At 50.7% G+C, this 24,368-nt stretch overlaps 1 long non-coding RNA gene across 1 annotated transcript in view; it reads right to left on the bottom strand.

Moving 5' to 3' along the window:
* LOC139598884 (uncharacterized) overlaps nucleotides 1-17,276 on the bottom strand; it is a 176,086-nt gene extending 158,810 nt beyond the window's left edge. Inside the window, exon 1 of the long non-coding RNA XR_011682053.1 lies at nucleotides 17,200-17,276. This is a non-coding gene — a long non-coding RNA (uncharacterized lncRNA). The remainder of the gene's footprint in view (nucleotides 1-17,199) is intronic.
* Between the last annotated feature and the right edge of the window lie 7,092 nt (nucleotides 17,277-24,368).

Raw genomic sequence — 24,368 nt, 5'->3', positions numbered from 1 at the left:
CAGGAGTGCCTGGCAGACAGGCCCTGCTGAGGCTGCCCTTGAGCCCAGCACAGGGACAGCATGGGGACTCAGAGCTCACACCCAGCCTGGCACAGATGGTCCCTGGGCTGAGGTGGGATCTGCCAGGGCCTCTGCTCCTGGGCCAGCACAAGGACAGGGAGCAGATGGGGGGGAGTTTTTTAAGATTTTTTAAGATTTTCTAAGCCTTCTGATGTTTACATTCTTGTAACGAACTTTCTCACACACTTTATATAAATAACTTATTCATTTGCATTCTTTTATGGAGGAGGAGAAATTTGATGCACTGTTGGTTTGTCCAGTGTCACTGGAGAGGTGGCACCGTCACCCTCCAATCCACTGTCACTTTTGGAAATCTAGAAATGCTGGAGTCAGAAAATAAAAAGCCTTTTTTTACCTTGGCAAGAGCAGCGAGTCCATGTTGTGTTGTTTCGTGTCCTATAGTGACAGGGGAGGGCCCTGGGCAGGAATTCCATGGTGCATCTCCTGCTCTGCCTCTGGCCCCTCTCCCCTCAAACTCCTGGGACAGTTTGCACACTCCCTTTGAAAGGGCATTTGTGTGAAGGCTGTTCCATGGCTGGGATCTTTGGAATGCTGGGATCAGGGGGCTGAGCACTCTGCAAAGTCCCACTCTGGCCTTTGGCAGCAAGGGAGCAGCACCCTACAAGAAATAGCTAATTAATTATTTGTATTCCTTGCCTCATTATTAAAAATGGGTCCTCCACCTACTTTCTGAAGATCTCAGAGCATATTTGTAACTGGCAATTTAAGATCTCAGAGCATGTTTGTAAATGCCAGTTTAAGATCTCAGAGCATGTCTGTCACTGCAGTTTAACTCAGCAGGTTTTATTGTCTGCAGGTCACGTTTGGAGACCAGCAAGGAGGGGCTGGGGGTCATGGACTGGCTGCTGCAGGCAGGGATAAAATGAGGGCTTTGGACAGAAGGCACAGCCCAATTCCTGGGAGAACTCCAGCTTGTTCACCATGGGAAGAAAGGAGGAAAAGCCAGGATATGAACATCCCTCAGACCAGGGGTTTGTGGCCCAGCAGAGCATTCTACAGACTGTGTTTAGGCACTGGGTTGGCAGCAGCACCAAAAATGAGAATTTCTCTGCAGGTTGTTCATCCATCTCGTGTCCCAGGATGTTCTCACAGACAGAGCTGCTGGGAACATTCCTCACCAACCTTCCTTCCCCAGGTCAGTGGAGGGGCAAAGTCACAAAGAATTCCAGAGCCAGGAGGAGAAATGAGATGTCCACACCCTCCAATGACGTTTTGTATCCTTGACACCTCCTTTCCTCACAACAAATCTCTTATCCTTAGGAGCCACTCCAGGACCCCTTTGCCCCAAAGGTCTGTGCTGGAAGGGACCCCTGAAGGTTGCTTCCCACACTAGACCAGGTCTCTGCTTCTGGATCCATAATCCCAGAAGATTCTGAGCTGGAAGGGACCCACAAGGATCATCAAAGTCCAGCTTGGTCAATTCAGCTGTCCCAAGTCTTTCCCCACCCCTCTGGTGGCCTGTCCCAGGGCTTCACCACCATCCCAGGGAACAATATTTTCCCAATTCCCAACCTGAGCCTCCTCTCCTTCAAGCTATGGCAATTCTCCCTTGCCCTGCTGCCACAGAAATTGGCTGCATCACCCTTTAAACCCCGTGCCAAGCACAGGTGGCTCTCTGACCCCTCTTACCCTCCTGCTTTTTGCCAGACCCAGCCACCCCCAGTCTGTCCCCCTGTGTCCATGTCCCTCTCCAGGGGGCCAGCACCTCTCCAGGTAACGGGAAGGTTTGGCCAGACCCTCCATGGCACTGTAACCACCCTTGGAGCATGGCTGGAGCTCCTTGCAGCCAGATCCAGAGCACCTCGGTGTCTCCAGCCCAGCACAGCTCCAGGCAGACATGGAAAGGCTCAGTGCTGCTGCAGGAGCCTCCCCTACTCTTGCTTTGCTCTATTTTGACCCTCAGTTGGTTCTTTTCATCCTGGACCACTGAGCATCCCAGAAAGTGAAGGTGAATGATCTTCTGCCTTTGGATCCCCTGGGGAGCAGCAGGAGAGGCCTTGACGAGGGCTCTGGTGTCCAGATGACCCCAAGGTGTTGGAAAGTCTCTTTTTTCCCAGCCTTGAGACCAAAGTAGAAGTCAGGATTCCTCAGCTCTGGTTCTCAAGGTTGTTTATTTTTTCTTATCTATTACATTTTTTGTCTGACCTGCTGAGGTCTGTCCAGCAGGTCGGTTCATGGCACACTGACCTCCCTCAGGGCGGTGTTATCTTTTTGTACTAAGAACTACATGTATTTTATTTGCAATAATTTTCCAATACCTATCACCTATGTTAGACAGTCTGTCTCTACTCTAAACCAATCCAGAAGTGCCACCATCACAGCAGAAGATGGAGGACAAGAAAAAGAGAAGAAGGACAGGACATGCCCAGATTCCTCCGTCTTGCCTCTTGAACCCCCATTCCAAATCCCCAAAATTCTACATTTTCACCCTGTGACAAATTCACTATCATTCTACTCAAGCTCTTGTGGCTTGTAACTCCTCACACAAAGTTGGCAATTGTTTCCATGGGCTAAAATCAAAGGCACAGGTGTTTGTGACTCCATGCCAAGGTCTCTGAGCCCCTTGCCAGGGTCTGGAGTCACCCAGGGCAGCCAGAGGAATGTCCTGGGTCCTGACCAGGCCTGGCTGGCTTTTGTGTCCCTCACATCCTGCTGGGTACGAGGAGGGAGGGGAAAGCTCTCTGCTGCTGTCAGCAATCCTCGGGAACCCCCCCACTGGAAGTGCAGCTGCTTTTAGGCAGCTGAGGAGGATGTGGGCACACGGAGCCAGGCACACTCTGAGCCCTTCAGAGGGCTCTGGACACCCTCTGTAATCTGGTCTCTCTGCTGTGGCCATTGTTATGAACAAGTTAGCGTGTTTTTGGTTTTTGGATGTTGATCATCAAGTTGAGGGTGTTGGTTGAGTTGATTACCAATGTTGTTAATCACCCAGCAGTCCCTTCCCTTGCCTCTACCTTTTTCCCCATCGAGTATTGCCTCAGCTGCTTCCCAATGTAAAAAATGCCAATCACTTGTTTTTGAAATTTTTAAAGTTTAATAGTAATAAAATGGTTATAAAAATAGCAATATAATTAGAGTAATAAAAATTTTGGACAATTTGAATTAGGACAATATGAGACAATAGAAACAAAGAGTTATGGACATCCTGGGTACCTTTTCTGGGCAGCATAAACCCAAAAAAGTACCCATGTTAACAGAGGATTAACCCTTAAAAACAATAACTTGTTGCATATTCATACACCTCATACATGATGCATAAATTCCATTCAAACACAGGATTCTGTCTGGGCAGTGTCAACTTCTTCTTCTTAATCCTAATGGCCCCTTCAAGCCTGAGTGAGGTGGGAAGAAGTTCATTTCTTCTGATAGGAGAGCAATAAATTCTCTTTTACTGAAAGATTTAGGTGTCCTGTGGCTGCTATCTCACTGTGAGTCATTTCTTTAAAACAGTATCTTACATAGCATCATTTCTATTTTAACATTTTGTTATAACCTAAAACTATATTTACCACACTACTTAAGAGAATTAATACAGCATTATTTCTAACACAACACACATAATATTCATTTGAATATTTGCGAAAAGCCAATCATAAAATACGCATTTTTCACACCAAGATGGCCTGAGCTATGAAGGAGAGAGCGATGTCACCGGTGTAGATGTGAATTGAGAGACATCCAACACCATTCCAAAGAATAACACCCTAAAGAGACGAGCCAAGCTGCAGTGTAAGAGACTGAGTGATGTGTCTTACTCAGGAGCAGCTTTCTTGTTCCATCAGCGTGATTCCAGGCAGTCACTGTAACCCGACGAGAACGGGACCAGGGCAAGGACTTTGGACCGTGAATTTAGAGGTGTGTTCCTTGGCACTAAGGACATGAATTTAGAGGTGTGTTCCTTGGCACTTAGGACATGAATTTAGAGGTGTGTTCCTTGGCACTTAGGACATGAATTTAGAGGTGTGTTCCTTGGCACTTAGGACATGAATTTAGAGGTGTGTTCCTCAGCACTAAGGACATGAATTTAGAGGTGCGTTCCTCAGCACTAAGGACATGAGTTTAGAGGTGTGTTCCTTGGCACTAAGGACATGAATTTAGAGGTGTGTTCCTCGGCACTAAGGACATGAATTTAGAGGTGTGTTCCTCGGACTTAGGACATGAATTTAGAGGTGTGTTCCTCGGACTTAGGACATGAATTTAGAGGTGTGTTCCTTGGCACTAAGGACATGAATTTAGAGGTGTGTTCCTCGGACTTAGGACATGAATTTAGAGGTGTGTTCCTTGGCACTAAGGACATGAATTTAGAGGTGTGTTCCTCGGACTTAGGACATGAATTTAGAGGTGTGTTCCTCAGCACGGTGCTGAGGATGGAAGCCCCAGCTCTGTTACACAGCAAAGCTGCCCACCCACCTCCTCCTCCTGCACACCGCCGAAGGGAGCAGGGGCAGTGTGTGTGATCCCTTAGGCCCCCTCCCAGAGCTGATTTCACAATAAAGGCGTTAAAAAGGAGCAGTTCTCCTTGCCCATTCGTTTCATTCCCATTTCCACATTAGGCACGCCCAGGACATTCCCTGTGCTGCGTTTCTCTGATCCCAGCGCTCCTGCCTGGCTCGCTGGGACTCCCCTGGCTCTCCGTGCATCCTCCTGCTCCTGCTGCTGCCTCACCTGCCCTGGGGCCACCGCAGCAGTTCAGGCAGCAGCCACCAGGCTGCTGTATTTCCCTGGAAATACCACAACAGGTTCTGCATATGTAAAAGCCTGCGAACGGTGACTCTCTGGGAAGGGAATGAATATTCCTGAGCCGGCAGCGGCTCCAGGCACAGCCTCATCTCAAGGAGCCTCCCAGCAGCTCCTCCTGTTCTTATCTCCTCCTCCCCAGCCGCTCCAAGGGCTGCTTTCCTGCAGGATTCACTTCTTCAGGCTCCAGGAGGGGAATCAGCGCCCTGCCTGCCCTCAGAAGGGTTTGGTAGTCCCACGTCCCAGTCAGAATTATCATGAAGGAAATGTCCCAGAATCCCAGAGTGATTCAGGTTGGACCCCCAGAGGGTCCCTGGTGTCCCCTGGTGCCCCAGCAGGGCCATGGCAGAGCTCAGGGCACAGCAGGGTGTGCTCACAGCTCTGCCATGGCCCCAGGGAGGAGCCCCCAGAGCCTCTCTGGGCTCTGCTCAGGGCTGGGCACTGCCCAGGGCAGCAGCTCTGCCTCCTGGCCAGGGGCAGCTCCTGGGCTCAGGCCCTGCCCGTGCCTCTGGGGCCATTGCTGGGCCTGGGGCAGAGCCTGGGGCTGCTCTGAGCCCTGCACACAGGGACAGACTGGGGGACACAGGGACAGACAGGGACAGACTGGGGGACACAGGGACACACAAACAGGGACAGACTGGGGGACACAGGGACACACAGACAGGGACAGACTGGGACAGACAGACACACAGACAGGGACAGACTGAGGGACACAGGGACACACAGACAGGGACAGACTGGGGGACACAGGGACAGACAGGGACAGACAGGGACAGACTGGGGGACACAGGGACAGACTGGGGGACACAGGGACACACAGACAGGGACAGACTGGGGGACACAGGGACAGACGGACAGACTGGGGGAAACAGGGATACACAGACAGGGACAGACAAGGACAGCCTGGGACAGACAGACAGGGGGACACAGGGACAGACAGGGACACTCAGGCACACCCAGGAACACTCCATCTCAATTCAGCCCAGGTCCAGCACAACACAGCCATGGAAAAGCTCTCCAGGAGTGGCTTGAGCAGCAAGAATGCTTTTCATGAGAAACAAACATTGGGCAGCTTTGTGATGAAACTTTTATACGTTAAACATTAAAAATACCAACAGCTCGGGTGAGCTGCGTGTGTGAGTGGTGCTCAGAGATAAGCCAGGAATCTGCCATGAATATGGATCAAAGAGCCTTCATGGAAGAGCTCTAGCCTAAAATTCTGTTTGGGAGGGGAGGTGACAAAATATCCATGGAAGGGGAAAAAAAATAAAAAAGGAAAAAAAAAGAAAAAAAAAGGCAAGGGAAAGAATGAGAATTCACTCTGCTTCCTCAGCTGAGGATCTCCATTGGAGAGGGTTGGGGTGCTCTCCATCTGGGAGAAGGGCACTCTCTGGGCAGTTCAATGGGAAATACCCACTGTAGGAGGGACTTTGGGGCCTTGGAGATTGAGGCAGATGTTGCTGTTCCTACCAATGTCTGCTTCCCTCAGGAATGCTGGGATTTGGAATGCTGGGATTTGGAATGCCTTGCTCTGGAAAGAACAAGCTCTGGGCCAGCCCCTGTGGAGTGTCTGCAAATGGGGAATGGGGCTGGGAATTCCTGGCTAAGGGCATTTCATGGGGTTCTGGGCTCTCTGAAAGGTTTCCAGAGAATGGGGTGGTAATGGACAGCCTGGGAGAGCTGGGGGTGCTCACCTGGAGAGGAGAAGGCTCCAGGGACACCTCAGAGCCCCTTGCAGGGCCTAAAGGGGCTCCAGGAGAGCTGGAGAGGGACTGGGGACAAGGGATGGAGGGACAGGACACAGGGAATGGCTCCCACTGCCAGAGGGCAGGGATGGATGGGATATTGGGAATCAGGAATTGTTCCCTGGCAGGGTGGGCAGGCCCTGGCACAGGTGCCCAGAGCAGCTGGGGCTGCCCCTGGATCCCTGGCAGTGCCCAAGGCCAGGCTGGACATTGGGGCTGGGAGCACCTGGGACAGTGGGAGGTGTCCGGGCCATGGCAGGGGTGGCACTGGGTGGGCTTTAAGGTGTCCTCCCACCCAACCCATCCCATGATCCCATGATCCCATGATCCCATGATATCTCAGCACTTGCTGCAGTTTCCAGGACCATCCCAATCCCTGCATGGCCGGGGAGCTGGGGAAGGTTTGTGTGCCCTGAGGATCCTGAGCATCCTGCTGGGAACAGCACCTTGTGGAGACAGCACTCAGGAGCTTGGTAAGGCTGATCCATCCCCAAGAAAATCCCTTTTCTTCCCAAATGGGTGTCCCAGGCTCCTGCAGCCCCTGGCCCTGCAGGGGTTCAAGGGGTCCCTTGGAGTTGGGGACAACAACTCTCCCCAAACACCTCAGCTCCAAATCCCAGTGGCTGAATCCCTCTTGAACCCCTTTATCCATCCATAAACTGCTCCTTGTTTTATTCCCCAGCTCTGCCTTTCACCACCTCCTTTGCATATGTAAAAACCCACTTGGTTTTTAGCAGGTTTAATGTTTTTTCCTGATTTCCCACCTAAAGTAGGGCAGTTGTTTTATCCCTGAACTGGCTGCTGCTCTCTATGTAGGTTAATAAGGTTTGCCTTCATTATTTACACAAGGTTTTGTTTGTTTATTTGCACTTCTCCAGGAAATGTAACATAAAATGCTACCAGGAGCAAAGAAAAAGAATAATTTTGTAAATGTGTGGGTTCTTAGGGGAAAAAGACAACAAAAGAACAACACAGAAATGATGTTCCCAACTAAAACATCAGAATTAAATCTTCAGGGAGCCCTTGGTCACTCTGAGGAGCAAAAGAAAGGTTTGACATTATTTTGAAATATTTTTTGACGTTTGAAAGTGAGAAAATTGGATCAATTCAGCCACTACATTTTATTTAAATGTGAGTCACAGGATGAGCCCCTCCTAGGAACCTGAACTGTGCAAATGCTTGCCATAAAGCTGGGGGATAAAAAGTAATATTTAACCCTACTAATCATCAATGATATTCTGTCATTGTTAATACCCCACTATCAAACACAAAGAAGGGAGGTGGGCAAAGTGTGAGCAATAAAGATGCAGGATCTGGCTCTAAGGATGGTTGTCAGGTAGCAGGAGCTCCCAGGCTGACAAATAACCCAAGGAAGATTAAAAAATGTCTCAGGACCAAAGTAGGTCTGGCAATGAACCAGCTCCTGCAGCAGTGGGGATGGAACCAGCAGAGATGGAGCAGAAGGTGCAAACTGGAGTGAGGGGTGGCTGGAAGGTGATGGAATCATCCCTTTCCTGTCCCACAGCTCCCAGGTGCTGCCCCACAGCAGCAGGAAAGGGGGAACTTCCCCTGGAGGCCCAGGCCAGCTGCAGCAGGAGCTGCTGAGGGCTCACTGAGGCTGCTGATGTTCACTTCCATCGTCATTTTAATGAGATTTTAATGTCAATGGGAAGCTCCAGGAGATGGAACTTTTCCAGCAGCACTGGTGGAAGATTGGGATGGGATGGGATGGGATGGGATGGGATGGGATGGGATGGGATGGGGTGGGATGGGATGGGATGGGATGGGATGGGATGGGATGGGATGGGGTGGGATGGGATGGGATGGGGTGGGGTGGGATGGGGTGGGATGGGGTGGGATGGGATGGGATGGGATGGGATGGGGTGGGATGGGGTGGGATGGGGTGGGATGGGATGGGATGGGGTGGGATGGGGTGGGATGGGGTGGGATGGGGTGGGATTGGATGGGATAGGGTGGGATGGGATGGGATGGGATGGGATGGGATGGGATGGGATGGGATGGGATGGGATGGGATGGGTGGGATGGGGTGGGATGGGATGGGGTGGGATGGGGTGGGATGGGGTGGGATGGGGTGGGATGGGATGGGATGGGGTGGGATGGGGTGGGATGGGGTGGGATGGGATGGGGTGGGATGGGATGGGATGGGATGGGATGGGATGGGATGGGGTGGGATGGGTGGGATGGGGAGATGGGCATGGCCTGGCCCTGGCTGCAAGGAAAATAACAGGAATGTTGGTACAAACCACCAACAGCACAGGAATAAAATAACAACCCCTGGATGGCTTCCAGCAATGGCAGATCATGCTGGGAAGGATTCCACAGCCTGCAGGAGCTGGGCAGGAAATCAGGATCAAATTGCTGTCCCTCCAGGATGGGGTAGGTGATGGGAAATCCAGGATGGCAGCGCTGGCCTCCTCCCTGCCCAGGCCAGGACACAGCCTTTGGCTTCCCATGGGCAGCCTCAGACTTTCTCTTCATCTGCTGCCCTCACGTTATTAATATTCATGATCCAAATCATCCCTTTCCTGCTCAGGAAATTGAAAGCTCAAATAAAATGTAATAATGTGTCCATTTTCCTGCATATATTTCTGAGCTTGATTTCCCAGAAGTTTATCCAGGGCACATTCCCTGTCACAGAGCTTTCAGTGCTGAAGAAACAGCCAAGACACCAAAAAGCTGGGATGGGGAGAGCTCCACTGGGACCATTGCACCTTCCCAGCCCCCTGCTATTGCCACCTGGAGATGGTTCCAGGAGGGGATCAGGAATGGGGAAAACCTCCTGTGTTGGGGAAGATGGAACAGGAAAGCCTTATAAATATGATTGCCTGGCAAAAGATTTTGAGAATATGGAAACTATAAGTGAGATTGAAATGAAAGCAAGCTTTGAGATACCTCAGTTACTGAACAACTGGAAAACAATGGTGTGGCTGCTGAAGGTGATCCCCTTTTGATGGAACAACACCCTCTGCTTGCAGACAGGCCCAAGGGGCAGAGCAGACCCTACAGCTTGGCAGAAGGGGCCCAAAGAGGAGATTTTAGGGTTTAAAATGTAACACAGTATGGAAATGTACTGATTATAGGCTGTATGTAAATGCTGTAGGATTTGTATCTTGTACTGGATTGGTGAGTGAGAATTAGAATATTCAGCACAGAAGAAGATTCATTGTATTGTAATGGGAACCTCGCTCTCTTACCCTTTTACTCTCTTACCCTTTTACTCTCTCACCCTCTCATCCTCTCTGCCCCTCTCTTCTCTCAGTCCTGCTCCAGCTGTGCCTGGCAGCTCCCAGCAGGGCCCTGCCCTTGGCCCTTTGCAATGAACCCCAAGTTCCTGACCTGGCCCCAGAGATCTCTGCTCTCCATCCATCCTGACCCTCCTACCCCCGATGCTCTGACACTCCTGGCAAGGTGTGAGTGCTGGCTGCCAGGATCAGTGTGACATGGAATCCCAGCAGGGGATGCCCCAGGGACAGAGGGATGGGCACAAGAGGAGCAGCCCGTGGGGATAGGCAGGGCAGCAGGGCTGGGAGATCCTGGGGTATCCCAGAGAGGGTGAGGAAGAGCATTGCCAGCAGGTCAGGGCTGATGCTGCCCCTGTGCCCAGCCCTGGGGGCACCTCTGGCTGCTGTGTCCAGCTCTGGATCCTCAGCACAGCAGGGCCAGGAGCCCCTGGAGCTGAGCAGGGCCTGGAGCAGCTCGGGGCAGGAAAGGCTGAGGGAGCTGGGGCTGCTCAGCCTGGAGAGGAGCCCAGGGAGAGAGAGGGGCCTGAGCCCTGGGGGTGCCTGGGTGTGCCTGGCTGGCTGTCCCTGTCTGTCCCTGTCTGTGTGTCCCTGTGTCCCCCAGTCTGTCCCTGTGTCCCCCAGTCTGTCCCTGTCTGTCCCTGTGTCCCCCAGTCTGTCCCTGTCTGTCTGTCCGTGTGTCCCCCAGTCTGTCCCTGTATGTCCCTCTGTGTCCCTGTCTGTCCCTGTCTGTGTGTCCCTGTGTCCCCCTGTCTGTCCCTGTCTGTCTGTCCGTATGTCCCCCAGTCTGTCCCTGTCTGTGTGTCCCTGTGTCCCCCAGTCTGTCCCTGTGTCCCCCTGTCTGTCCCTGTTTGTGTGTCCCTGTGTCCCCCAGTCTGTCCCTGTCTGTCCCTGTGTCCCCCAGTCTGTCCCTGTCTGTGTGTCCCTGTGTCCCCCAGTCTGTCCCTGTGTGTCCGTGTGTCCCCCAGTCTGTCCCTGTGTGTGTGTCCCTGTGTCCCCCAGTCTGTCCCTGTGTGTCCGTGTGTCCCCCAGTCTGTCCCTGTCTGTGTGTCCCTGTATCCCCCAGTCTGTCCCTGTCTGTCCCTGTGTCCCCCAGTCTGTCCCTGTCTGTGTGTCCCTGTGTCCCCCAGTCTGTCCCAGTCTGTCCCTGTCTGTGTGTCCCTGTGTCCCCCAGTCTGTCCCTGTGTGTCCGTGTGTCCCCCAGTCTGTCCCTGTCTGTCCCTGTGTCCCCCAGTCTGTCCCTGTCTGTCCCTGTGTCCCCCAGTCTGTCCCTGTGTGCAGGGCTCAGAGCAGCCCCAGGCTCTGCCCCAGGCCCAGCAATGGCCCCAGAGCCACGGGCAGGGCCTGAGCCCAGGAGCTGCCCCTGGCCAGGAGGCAGAGCTGCTGCCCTGGGCAGTGCCCAGCCCTGAGCAGAGCCCAGAGAGGCTCTGGGGGCTCCTCCCTGGGGCCATGGCAGAGCTGTGAGCACACCCTGCTGTGCCCTGAGCTCTGCCATGGCCCTGCTGGGGCACCAGGGGACACCAGGGACCCTCTGGGCTCCCTCCAGCCTCAGCCACCCTGGGATTCCATCATGTGGAGATGCAGCAGGGAATGGTCTCCTCAGGTGTGACACAAAGTGCTTCGTGCTGATCCCCAGGAGAGGAGCTGCTAAAGCCAGACACAACATTCTGCCTCAGGCTGGGATCCCCAATGCAAACTGAGCCATGAGAGCACAGGGATGGATTCCTTCCCCCAGGAAAGGCACCTGCTGAAGGGCTGCTCCCAGAGCTGCTGCCTCAGTCCCAGGGGGTGGAATCCTCCAAACTGTCCTGAAAGAGCAGAGCTGACTCTCAGCCCAGGGCCAGCATCAAGGCAGAGGCTTCAGTTCCCCCAGTGTGGCCCCTGGGATTTGTGCAGTCCCTGGCACAGGGATGAGTTCCCACCTCAAGCAATCTGGAATGGGATCTGATCCTGTGACCGTGTTCACAGGGCTCTGAGGGTGAGGGAAGAGACAAGGATCTGACTCCATGTTTCACAAGGCTGATTTATTATTTTATGATATATATTACATTAAAACTTATATACTAAAAGAATAGAAGAAAGGATTTCATCAGAAGGCTGGCTAAGAATAGAAAAAGGAAGAATGATAACAAAGGTTTGTATCTCAGACAGAGAGTCTGAACCAGCTGGGTTGTGATTGGCCATTAATTAGAAATAACCACATAAAACCAATCCCAGATGCACCTGTTGCATTCCACAGCAGCAGATAACCATTGGTTACATTTTGTTCCTGAGGCCTCTCAGCTTCTCAGGAGGAAAAATCCTAAGGAAAGGATTTTTCAGAAAATATCATGGCTACATGATCCCACCATGGATCACACTGGGGATGCAGCTCAGCCTGTCCTGCCTGCAGCTCAGCATGAGACACTTCCAGGGAAATCTTCCCATGCTCTAATCAGATCTTTAGAGCCAAAATATTCAAAAAAAGTCTCCTAATTGGCTGCACAGCCTCAAGGAATTTATCCCACATCAGCTGAACCAGATCAGCCATTGGCACAAGCACTTCGAGCCCACAAAAACTCCTCTGAACTCAGTCCTGGCTTTAGGAGCTTTGCCTAAGCTTTATCATTTTGCACCCCTCACCTGCTAAAAGCACAAACCTGGATAACTCTGGGTTCACAAAATGCATTTTGATCTCTTAATTTTGTAAATGGAGCAGGATCAGGTATGAAATGTGGCTTTTGTAGAACCGTGGAATCACCAAGGCTGGAAAAGACCTTCCAGATCCAAGTCCAGCTTAGTCAAAAATGAGTGAGTTGAAACATTCTTGGAAAAGTCCTGTTTCTCTGAGACTTCCTGAGACAGCTGGGCTTGGATGTGGAGCTCTGTGTGGGTTGGGAGCAGAGCCATTGTCATGTCCAGATGTCACTGCTGAACTTCCCAAGTGGGGCCAGAATTCCCAGGAATTGTATGAGAAAGGCAGGTGTGACCCTGCCCAGGCGCTCACACTCCTGTGGGAGGGACATGGGGGCCTGTGTGGGGACAGTGACAAAGCATCACTAGGACAACACCAATCACAAGGCTTGGGGAAGGTGAAGCAGCTTCCAGGGAGCTTCTCCAGCTCCTTGACTGCCTCCCCTTAGCATAAAACTGCAGAAAAAACAGCTGCAGTCAAATCCAGCACTGAGTTATTTGCCCAAATTCCAGGGAAAACACCAAGCTGGCTGTTCTATAAAAATCACAAGTGGTGAAGCCACTGGCATTGAAAAGGTTATTTAATGTACAGCACTGAAATCACAGGTTCTGCAGAGCTCAGAGGCATTTCCTGGGCAATTTTCAGATTGCCCAGCACAGCCCTGGCTGGATTTGATTCTCAGCATTGCAATGAGAGATGGAATTTTCCATAAGAATGGGTTTGGGCAGAAGGGTCTAACAGACAAATGAGGGAGCATCAGAGAGAAATAACATCCTAACAGCCCTGGGGAGAGTGAGGAGCAGTGCCCTGCTGGGAAAATGGCAGCGGGATCAATTCCAACACGGACATCTCTGGGATTGAAGGGGAATGAGCAGGACAGGGTGGGCAGGGGGAGCCCTTTGGGGAGCAAGACCTGAGTGAGGAGAAACCCTTTAAGGCTGAACAATCACTGAGAATGAAAGGAAACCTCTTCTGGTAAACCACTGTCAGGCTGGGCAGAAATTACTGCTGGGTGAAAGTCCCCCAGAGCAAGGATGGTGCCAAGGGCTCTGGGAATCCATTGGAAACAGAAAGCAAACAGGGAGCACAACCCCCATGGAAGCTGCTTTTCCCCATCGCTGCTTTTCTCCCTTTTCACCTCTGAGGCACTGGCTCACTGTCCCTGTGCTTTTCACCACTCCAAGCACAGCAGAGCCAAGGGGAAATGTGAGCCCTCCCATTCCTGACAGCCTTCAGTGCCTTCCAATTGCATCCTCAGACAAGTCCAGGCCTGAGTCCTCAGCTCAGGATGGTGGCTGGGCAAGAACTCCCTGCTGGCTGCTGGGGAGTTACCAACAGGCAAGGGCTGAACGAAGCCAGCAGGGTTTTCTGACAAATCACTGGCCAATTCCAATCAGTAACCTGGAAAAAGGTGTGCAGTGCTACATTTCAGAGAATCATGGAATGTCCTGAGCTGGAAGGGACCCCCAGGGATCATTGATCCAGCCCCTGTCCCTGCCCAGACCCCCAACAATCCCACCCTGTCCATCCCTGGCAGTGCTGCCCAAAGGCTCCTGGAGCTCTGGCAGCCTTGGGGCTGTGCCCATTCCCTGGGCAGCCTGGGCAGTGCCAGCACCCTCTGGGGGAAGAACCTTGCCCTGATCTCAGCCTGAGCTGCCCTGGCCCAGCCCCAGCCATGCCCTGGGTGCTGTCCCTGGCCCAGGGCAGAGATTGGAGCTGCCCTTGAGAGGACGTTGAACACCCCAATGGGTCTCCCCTGTTTCCTCTTCTTCAGCCTGAAAAAACCAAGTGACCTCACATTTATGGGTCTGAAATAGGAGATTATGAGGGTCACAGGATCACAGGATGATGGAATGGTTTGGGTGGGAAGGGACCCTAAAGCCCATCCAGTCCACCCCTGCCATGGCAGGGACACCTCCCACTGTCCCAGGCTGCTCCCAGCCCCAGTGTCCAGCCTGGCCTTGGGCACTGCCAGGGATCCAGGGGCAGCCCCAGCTGCTCTGGGCACCTGTGCCAGGGCCTGCCCACCCTGCCAGGGAACAATTCCTGCCCAGTATCCAGCGTGGCTGGTATCAGAGCCTAGGCTGAAGACAGAGAGAGCTTTTCCCTGGATGACAGCCACAGGATTGTGCACTGAGAGCTGCTCAGGCTGAGCTGGGCTCTGTGCAGCAACAAGGCGCTGTCTCATTCAAGGAGAAAGCCAAGAAGAAATTAAATTCTGAGCACTGGAATGCACTTAATCATTGGCCCATGAACTTCTCAGTGCTTTCTGATGAATGAGGAGAGTGTTCCCCAATTCCCAGGGCACAGGAAAGCCGGGATGTGCTGGGCACAGCCACCGAGTTCACAACTTCACAGGCAGCACTTCCACCACATGCAGCTCATAAAAGCAATTGACTGGAAAGCACATTAAAAACTTCTCCTCTCACTCAGTCCTGTCAGGGCCAGGAAGAAGCAGCTCTGGAATGCCAGGAAGAATGGGAGAGCAGGTACCCTGCATAAAGAAGAAAAGGAATTCAGAGCTGAGCTGAATTCATGCATGAGCAGGGGGACAGACCAGGACTTGACTGCCATTCAAATCCTGACAAAAGTTGCTGTGCAGATCAGCTGGAAAAGATCCAAACCCAGGAGGAAAGATCCAAACCTAGGAGAAAAGATCCAGACCCAGGAGATAAAACCTGGTAAATCTGTGATGTTGGGGACAAGGGCACTTTAGCTCAGGTGAGGAAGGTTCTGAGCTCACAAAGCTTTGCCAGCACTGCGGCTTCAGCCCCTGCAGGAACCCAGGGATAACGTGATGCTCCTTCAATGGAATCATCCCATCTTTGTCAGGCTGGGCTGGTGTAGGTGGGCAGGATGCAGCAGTTGGAGCCCTCCTGCCAACTGCTCCGTTTGGGTGAGAAAGCATCACTTTTAGCACTCACCTCCCTTTCTTCTCCTTGGAGTGGCAGCCCCAGGAGCCGGGGCCACGCGATCCGCCCCTGGCTCACACCTCAAACCTCAGGAGTCAGGAGGTGCTGACACGCTGGAACTCAGCCTTCAGCTCTGGCATTTGGTGCTGACACATTCCCAAACAATGCAGGAGAGCAGCACCAGAAGCTGGGTCAGATGGAGATGCTCGAGCCAGCCCTGGGTGAGGAGGCAGCTCCAAGGGGCCGAGCTGGGAGCTCTCGGCACAAGTCAGAATCAGCCCCGTGGGATGCTTCACTTTTGGCTTTGACATCTCTGTGAAGCTCCCAGTTCTGGGTTTGATGCATTGTGCCCCAAACCTTCTGAGATTTGACCCCTTTTTTGAGGTGTTTCTCTGCTCTGTGGAGGCATCACAGAGCTGTGATCTCAGCTGAGAACATTCGGAGGGAAGTGTTGGGGAGGGCGTGTGGAGCTGAAGCCAAAGCTCTGCCCACCTGCAGTCAGGTGATTCTTGCCACAGGTTGTCAGGGAGGGTTTTAGTCCTTGCTGGCTCCAGCCCCAGCTCTGCTCCTGCTGGGATTGAGCAGCAGAGGGGCTGAGACAGCTGAGGAGCCAAAGGGAAAATGCTGGATCTTGGAGCAGAACAGTGTGCCCAAGCACTCACCCTGAGAAGTGACAGTTTGGACAATTACCTGTGTAAAACCAAGAAACCCAGAGATAAACAAGGCCAGAGCAGAGACAGTGACATCTGCAAGGTCAGGACAGAGCCTGGGGAGATGGAGCTGCTCGGGAAAGGACTCACCTGAGAGGAGAGAAGGGCTGAAAGGCTGTCAGAGGGGGTTACAGCTGAAAGGCTGGTACAGGGGTTTACAGCTCTATTTCCCCGGTGATTAACAGCCTTTCCCACTGCCTGCAGCTACTCCTCACCACACACACAGCAAAGCAGCTGCTATTTGGCTCCTGCACAGAGCCATGGGGCCCCATGTCCCCGTGTCTCTCTCCCAAAAAACCACATTACAAATGGTCCTAAGGACTCACCTTCCCAGATTATTGCCCTTCCTCCTGATGCTGATGTGACGTTGGGAAATGCTAATGGGAGCAGTGGCAGAGCAAGGAATCTGCTTTTGATAATGCCAACCAAGAGAACTCAGTGAAGGAAAAGTACTGGAATTTTCTGAGCTCATTCAAGTTCTTTCATTCAAATGATGAGAGAATATTTTGCCGTTTTTATTCAGGTTCTTTAAAATAAAAGGTTCACTAACAGGGAAAATCTCTGTCAATTTGAAACAACAAAACCCTGTCATTTAGAGAAAAAGGAGTCTGAGTGCTGTCACATGGGGAATATTGACACAGAGCATTTTCTCATTTCCAAAGCAAAATATTTCCTTCTAGAAAATGTGAAAATGAGGTATTTTGACATGTTCAAAAAATTCTCTTTTACTGCCTTCTCTGCTGAAAGCATTTGGCAAATTCAGGCGGCAGCAATGTAGCAAAGTTTCAGTCCCTGAAATTCCAGCCTGTGGATAATTGTGTTCAGCTCAGAGCCCAGCTCAGCCCTGGCAGGTGTGGAGCTACAGGTGCCTGGATCCAGGTGCTGATGGATCTCCTCTGCTCCTTCTTGTAAATCCCATCCTTCTCCTTGTGCTGAAATGCCTGGGAGTGCTTGGATCATAACTGGGAGGAGTCAGTCAGAGCTTCCACTGACAGCAGAATTCACGGACTTCCCAGGGTACTTTGGGTGGCAAGGGACCCTAAATCCCACCCAGTGCCACCCCTGCCATGGCAGGGACACCTCCCACTGTCCCAGGTGCTCCCAGCCCCAATGTCCAGCCTGGTCTTGGGCACTGCCAGGGATCCAGGGGCAGCCCCAGCTGCTCTGGGCACCTGTGCCAGGGCCTGCCCACCCTGCCAGGGAACAATTCCTCATTCCCAAGATCCCATCCATCCCTGCCCTCTGGCAGTGGGAGCCATTCCCTGTGTCCTGTCCCTCCATCCCTTGTCCCCAGTCCCTCTGCAGCTCTCCTGGAGCCCCTTTAGGCCCTGCAAGGGCTCTGAGGTGTCCCTGGAGCCTTCTCCTCTCCAGGTGAGCACCCCCAGCTCTCCCAGCCTGGCTCCAGCCCTTGGACCATCTCTGGTGCCTCCTCTGGACTCTCTCCAGCAGCTCCAGGTCCCTGCTGTGCTGGGCCCCAGGGCTGGGGCAGCTCTGCAGGTGGGGTCTCACCTGAGTGGGGCAGAGGAGCAGAATCCACTCTCCCCCCCAAGCTCAGGTGTCCCCTGTGTCAGATCCCAGCTGCCATCACTCCCCGATCACTCATCCATGAAATCCCAGTTGTTCCTTCATCCTTTGGCCATGTGATCCCAGGGCAGCCCATTGGCACCCAGGGAAACAGGAACTGTGCTGAGGAGGCCCTGGTTACCAGCCCAGCCACCAAATGTCAAGCTGCATTTTTAGCTCTGAATGGAATTAATTTGCCAGTGTTCCCTTGTTAAATGTCAGGTCCTTGTGACTTGTATACATTAAACAATTCACAAATTGGAAAGCACTTGTGTAATCAAGTTAAGCGTGAGGTGGGCAGATTCCCTGCACCTAAATAAACCTGAAACTTCCCTTTTCCAATTAATATTTCATTTTATAACAGCCGCCACATTAATTCTTAATTAAATGCTTATTTGAGACTCTCTACTGATTAGTGTGAACTAATGAGGAACAATATGAATTGTTTATCCAGCTTCCACTTACTTTCCTTCATAAAAAGGAATTGGTGTTTGGATGACTCCTTTCATATCTGGCTTTGCCCTAAAATGATTTACTTCCAGAAGCACTTCCACAGGAACAGGTTGGATATGAGGGAGAATTTCCTCACTGAAAGGGCTGGCAAGCATTGGAACAGGAAGTAGAGGATTCACCATCCCTGGAAATGCTCTGTGGATGTGGCACTGTCAGTGTCTGTCTGAAGTTTCTCTCATCTGCCTCACAATCGTCGTGAAAGGACAGAAACTGGGACCACCGAAAAAAGACCCTGGCTGGAATCCTGGTCTTGCTCAGGAGAGTTGTTCACCAGGATCCTGAGGCCTGAGCAAAGCCCTTGGCTTGCCAAGCTGTTGTTTGCAGGTGTGTTTGTTTCCATGGAAGACTGCACCTAGTGAAAAGGAGAAGGGGGACACCTTGCCCTTTTCTTCCCTTGCACCCGCTTCACAACAATGGCCCTGGAATTGGCCCTCCCACCTCTTGGCTTGGCTGGACTTTTCTGGGGTTACTTTGGTGGTCCCCAGGGAAGACCCCACATCTGCTTTACAACCACCATGAGGGACGGACTGAGATGGGAGAAGCCTCTCCCTCAAGGACTGAGACATGAGACCCCTCTATGGAGGAGCTCCCCCTCCTCCCAAGGGCTGGGACTGAAGCCCCCAGCCCGGGGCAGGTGTGTGGGGCAGGCGAGCTGACCAAAGCCAGATGGATGTTGCAGGTGTGGCCATTGGACCAAGGAGACAATGGCTCTCACCCACTGCTGAGAACATGGACTGAGTGTGCCCTTCTTCAATGCCTTCTTTCCCCCCAGAAATTACAATTTACTACTTTTGATTCAATTTCAAGATTCATCCCGTTCCCCCATCAAAAAAGACTATAACAGGAGTTTGAATTGACCAGGATCTCTGAGATCTCCCCTGACGTGACCTGGCAACCTCCATTGACTGGACATTGAAGGATTTCGTCTCTCTACGTTTGGTAGCTCTATACCTTCCTTCTCTTCCTCCCTCTCTTTTCCCTTATTCTTCCTTTTTCCCCAATCTCCCCTAATGCATTTTGCTGTGGTCATTCAATAAAGGTGCATCTGGTTTTGATTATTACTGCAATCCCCTGTCCCGTGTCGGTTTTTGCACTCTGAGATCAATTCACAAACCATCACAAATCCTGTTCATAAGGACAGATCGTGACAGGCACCTGGGGACACATTTAGTGGTGACCACCACAATGATCTTAGAGGGCTTTTCCACCCTCAATGATGCTGGGATTCTGTGGCCAGAAATCAGGGAATGATTGTCTTGGGAGGGACATAAAAGATCATTTACACAAACGTTCATGATGTTCTGATTGTGCCTGGTCTGCTTTGATCCAGGCAACCACAGACTACAAACCTCTGGAATGAAAGTTTCATGTCCATCTCCTCAGCTAGTTCCCAAAAACCCTCTAGAAGAAATTGTCTAAATGCCTTTTCAACCCAAAACCAACCCAAAAAGAGGCAATGCTGTTCTTAGCTCATGCTCAGAGCTCGTGCAGAGGCACCTGAACCTCACCTGAGCCTCCCCCACCCTGCAGCCCCTTCTGTGAGGCAGGGGGAGCTCAGCCCCTCCTGCTCCCCCTGCCCTGGAGCTGGAGCATTTCCCAACAAACCCGAGAAGCCCTGGCCCTGGGAGTGCTGAGCAGGCATTTCCATGGCCCTGTCCCCTCTCAGAGCTCTTGTATTCTCACCCTGTGGCTCTATGTGTGCACTCAGAGCTGTTTGCACCTGCATTTATGACAGCCTTTATTGACCATGAACTTGTCCTGGCATTTTATCACTTTTTATCACCTCATCCTTCAGAACTGGGAGCTCTTCCCTCAGCTTTTCACAAGCACCTTCAGGTTTGACTGTCCTGGAGGCTGTTGAAGCACAGAAAATTTGGTGTTTGAGAGCCACACCTCACAAAACCAGCAAAAACTTGCTGGTGAGAAAGTTAAAAGGCACAAGGTCACGCCAGATTTTTGGGAAAGTCTATTGGCATTTCCCTTGCTCAAAGAAGCTCATTGACTCGGTCAGGGCAGGTCATTTTCCTTCAGGTCTGTTAGTGAAGGGACTTTATGAAGGATTTGTTGAATGACAAATTCATCATCTGGATTTTGTACCTATGAACTCCTTTGTTATTGACCTATTGTCCTAGGGTGACGTTATGATGCTTGTATCCCCATTCATGTGTTCTGTGAATGTTGGATATTATGTTCTGTACCTTTAAGACTGGCTCTGAAGAGGGAAAGTTTTGTTTTGGTTTTCTTATCAGCCTGGTGGGACACAGAGACTGCAGCTTTTGCTTTTGCTGCTTTTGCTTTTCGCTTTGCTCTCTCTCACTCTTGCTTGCTTCGCTTCTGCTTGCTTTTGCTCATTAGCTAGTTTAGCTAAACTGTCCAAATTTCTTCCTGGACCGTTTCTCCTTTCCTTTTACTGACCATTTTGAACCTGCTCCGGACTGGGACCTGGGAAACACCGAGAGTTTGCACCTTGGGGTCTGCAGCAGCTGGCCCAGCGCCAGAGGGACTGAGAACAGAGTGACCACCCCCTCAAGAGAGACTTTCTGAATTTGTCATCTTTTTCAGAGCGGTGTCATCCGGTATTGTTCATTTTGTGTGCTGGGGGTGCTGTGCTTGTTAAATAAACAGGTTCTTTCCACTCCTCTCTGAGGAATCCTTCCCGAACCGCTTGGGGGGAGGGGCTGTGTGGGTTTGCTTACTGGAGGGCCCCTAATTTGGAAATTCTCCTCCAAATTTGCCCTAAAACCACGACACCTATGAATCCTTTATTAACTCCTATTTATCACCTAATAACTCCTTCAAAGATTTCTCCAATTTTTTAAGCAGGATTTTTTATTTATATCTAAGCATCCTTTTTGACCACTTTTCCCAGGCTGTGATCCCTTGATGTTGTTCATGGGTTTGCTGCTGTCTTCAAGCACAATTCCAGAGGAGGAGAATTCCCATGGACATCAGCAGCTGCTGAATTGTGACCTGACAGTCGTGGAATCACTGAGCTTGGAAAACACCTCCAAGATCAACCCAAGCTTCAACCAACATCTCCATGGCCACTAAAACATCACAAATTGCCACATCTGCTCCTTTTGTTGAACATTTCCAGGGATGGTGATTCCAGCACTGCCCTGGGCAGTGGTGCCAATGTTTCATCCCTCTTCAGTGAAGAATCTTTTCCTGATATCCCACTGAACATCCCCTGGTGCTACTTGAGGCCGTTTCTCCTTGTTCAGTGTCCTTGTGGTGCCCAGGAGGTGTCACAGGAGTCTGCAGGCAGCAGAGGATGCAGGAATGCTGCCCATGCCAGGAAAACCAGTCCTAACCCAACACCACTAAATAAAAGCTTTTAAGGCTCTGCACAGGCTGAATTCACTGAACTATCAGGGGAAAAAAGACAAGGGAGGAATAAACACATAAATGGGAGCTTTCATTAGGCCCACACAAGAGCTTGCAATGAGCTCGGGTACAGAAATCATTTGCACACCCTCCAAATGACATTTCCTGGGAGCAAGAGCTCCGAGATGCCATCAGGAAAGAAGAAATTCTCGATTTAATCCTGAGTATTGAACCAATCCTGCTCCAGGTGCAGCCATCAGGGTGACTCTGGAATGGTGATCATTGGGTTTGTGGGAGGGAGAGAGCCACAAGTGGGAATCTGTGATCACCTCTGAATTTCTCCAGCTGCTCCCGAGCTTCATTTAAAAGCTGGCTCCTTGTTTGTTACCTTTCCTTGCTAGAATATTGGGGCTGATTTAAGGAATACTTTGCACAACCCATTGACAGCAATTCCAGCTCTGAATTCCTTTAAACCTCTTGGGTGGGTGCCATCAGTTCCTGCTCATTTCCTACCATTCCTTTTATTCTTTAAAGCTCCTCCTTAGGAGCCCAGGGCTGGTCAGGCTCAGCCCCTGTGAAAATCCACTTCCCTGAACTCTCCATGGCAGCCCCAAAGCAAAGCCATAAAACCTTCCCTCTCTTCTGGAACCTTATGTTCCAGGAGATATCTTTTTAAACCTTATTTGATAATGTTCTGGCAGGTGTTCTTCTAATGTATTTGGAAAAAAAAAACTTCTATTTCAAGCTTCAGTTCTTCAGCAGATTTGCAGTTTCTCAGAAGTTTGTTCCTCTTAAATTCTGGTTTTGTTTAAGTCATGAGAGCTCCTCTCTATTTTTCCTTTTAAGAAATTACCTACTAATTTGATATAATTCTAAATTAAATAATTTAATATAATTCTAAATTAAATAAATAACTAAATTCTATAATTCTAATTTAAATCTAATCATTCCCTTCACCCCACAGTTTGACCATTTTAGGGCTGTTTCTGTATTTTTCAGTGGATGATGTGACCTCACCATGTTCTGCTGACCCTGTACCCAAATAAGTTTATTCCACCCAAAAATACTTTGCCCTTTCTGCTGCTCCTTTTACTTTTTCTTCTCCTTTTTGTTATGTCATTACTTCTTCATGGCCTTTTAAAGCACGACTTTAATAAAGGGGATTTCCACTTGTGGCTCTCTCCCTCCCACAAACCCAATGATCACCATTCCAGAGCCACCCTGATGGCTGCACCTGGAGCAGGATTGGTTCAATACTCAGGATTAAATCGAGAATTTCTTCTTTCCTGATGGCATCTCGGAGCTCTTGCTCCCAGGAAATGTCATTTGGAGGGTGTGCAAATGATTTCTGTACCCGAGCTCATTGCAAGCTCTTGTGTGGGCCTAATGAAAGCTCCCATTTATGTGTTTATTCCTCCCTTGTCTTTTTTCCCCTGATAGTTCAGTGAATTCAGCCTGTGCAGAGCCTTAAAAGCTTTTATTTAGTGGTGTTGGGTTAGGACTGGTTTTCCTGGCATGGGCAGCATTCCTGCATCCTCTGCTGCCTGCAGACTCCATGTCCCCTGTATCACTGGCTGGGGGCTCTGTACAAATCACAAACAGGACAGGGCTGCTGGGAACGTGCCTTGAGCTGTTTTATTTTCCAGCATCAGCCTCATGACATGGTGATGACAATGGGAAGCTGCCAGCAGCTCACATCCCAGGCAGCAGACCAAGAATTTAATGTCACAACTCACTTTATAAGCTTCTTGACCAATCAAACAAAGCAAAAGCACATTGACAGTAGTTCTATCCAACCACTATAAGCACAGGTACCTTTGGTTAAACAATGCTTGCTTATTTCAAATACAATACCTGCTTGTGAGCCTTAAAACACAATGCACAGAGCTCCATTATTAAGCTTAGAACTTCCTAATATCTCACTGGATAAACTTTTCTGCAGCTTAGGGAGTTATTCTACACAAGCATTAATACACAGACCATTGTTCTATCTGTCCTTACTTTTCTACTTCTTATATAATTTTTCTGCTGACCAATCTCATGGCTCCTGCTTAGCTCCAATCCCAGTTCTGCTGTCTCTGAGGCCTGCCTTTTGCAGCTTTCCCAAAACTCTCTGATTTTATGGATTCCTACACACTGCACCCCTGCAGTGACACCTCCGGGCACCACAAGGACATTGAACAAGGAGAAACGGCCTCAAGTAGCACCAGGGGATGTTCAGGTGGGATATCAGGACAAGATTCTTCACTGAAGAGGGATGAAACATTGGCACCACTGCCCAGGGCAGTGCTGGAATCACCATCCCTGGAAATGTTCAAAAACTGCAGCAATTTGTGATGTTTTAGTGGCCATGGAGATGTTGGTTGAAGCTTGGGTTGATCTTGGAGGTGTTTTCCAAGCTCAGTGATTCCACGACTGTCAGGTCACAATTCTGATAATACCTGCTAATGTCCATGGGAATTCTCCTCCTCTGGAATTGTGCTTGAAGACAGCAAACTTATGAACAAAGCACCAAGTGACAAAACTCAGGAGTTATCTCCCCAAAATAGGGTTTATGAACTACTCTCACTTCTCTTCCCCACTTGGAAAACTGGAGATTCCTTCCTCCAAAAGCTCCCTCAGCAATCCTGGCCTGGTTTGTCCTGAGGAGCCCTGGTCTCTGCAGGGAAGAGGTTCCCAGAGAATGGGGAAGTGCAGAAATGCAGGTGTCCTGGGTTGCCAAGAAAATTGTGTTCTATTTGCCATCTGTATGGCAGTTATCTTCTGTTCAGTGGGCAGTTTGCCTTATCTCTTCCCCAATCACTCCTCCCTCAGGGAGACATCTGCTGATAACAGCCATTGAATGT

Source organism: Agelaius tricolor, unplaced genomic scaffold (assembly GCF_023055355.1).
Source record: "Agelaius tricolor isolate 1412-34295 unplaced genomic scaffold, bAgeTri1.0.p SCAF_20, whole genome shotgun sequence".
In the NCBI taxonomy this organism is placed as follows: Eukaryota; Metazoa; Chordata; class Aves; order Passeriformes; family Icteridae; genus Agelaius; species Agelaius tricolor.
The sequence above is the reverse complement of the archived record's forward strand: the minus strand, read 5'-3'. Positions and strand labels throughout refer to the sequence as shown.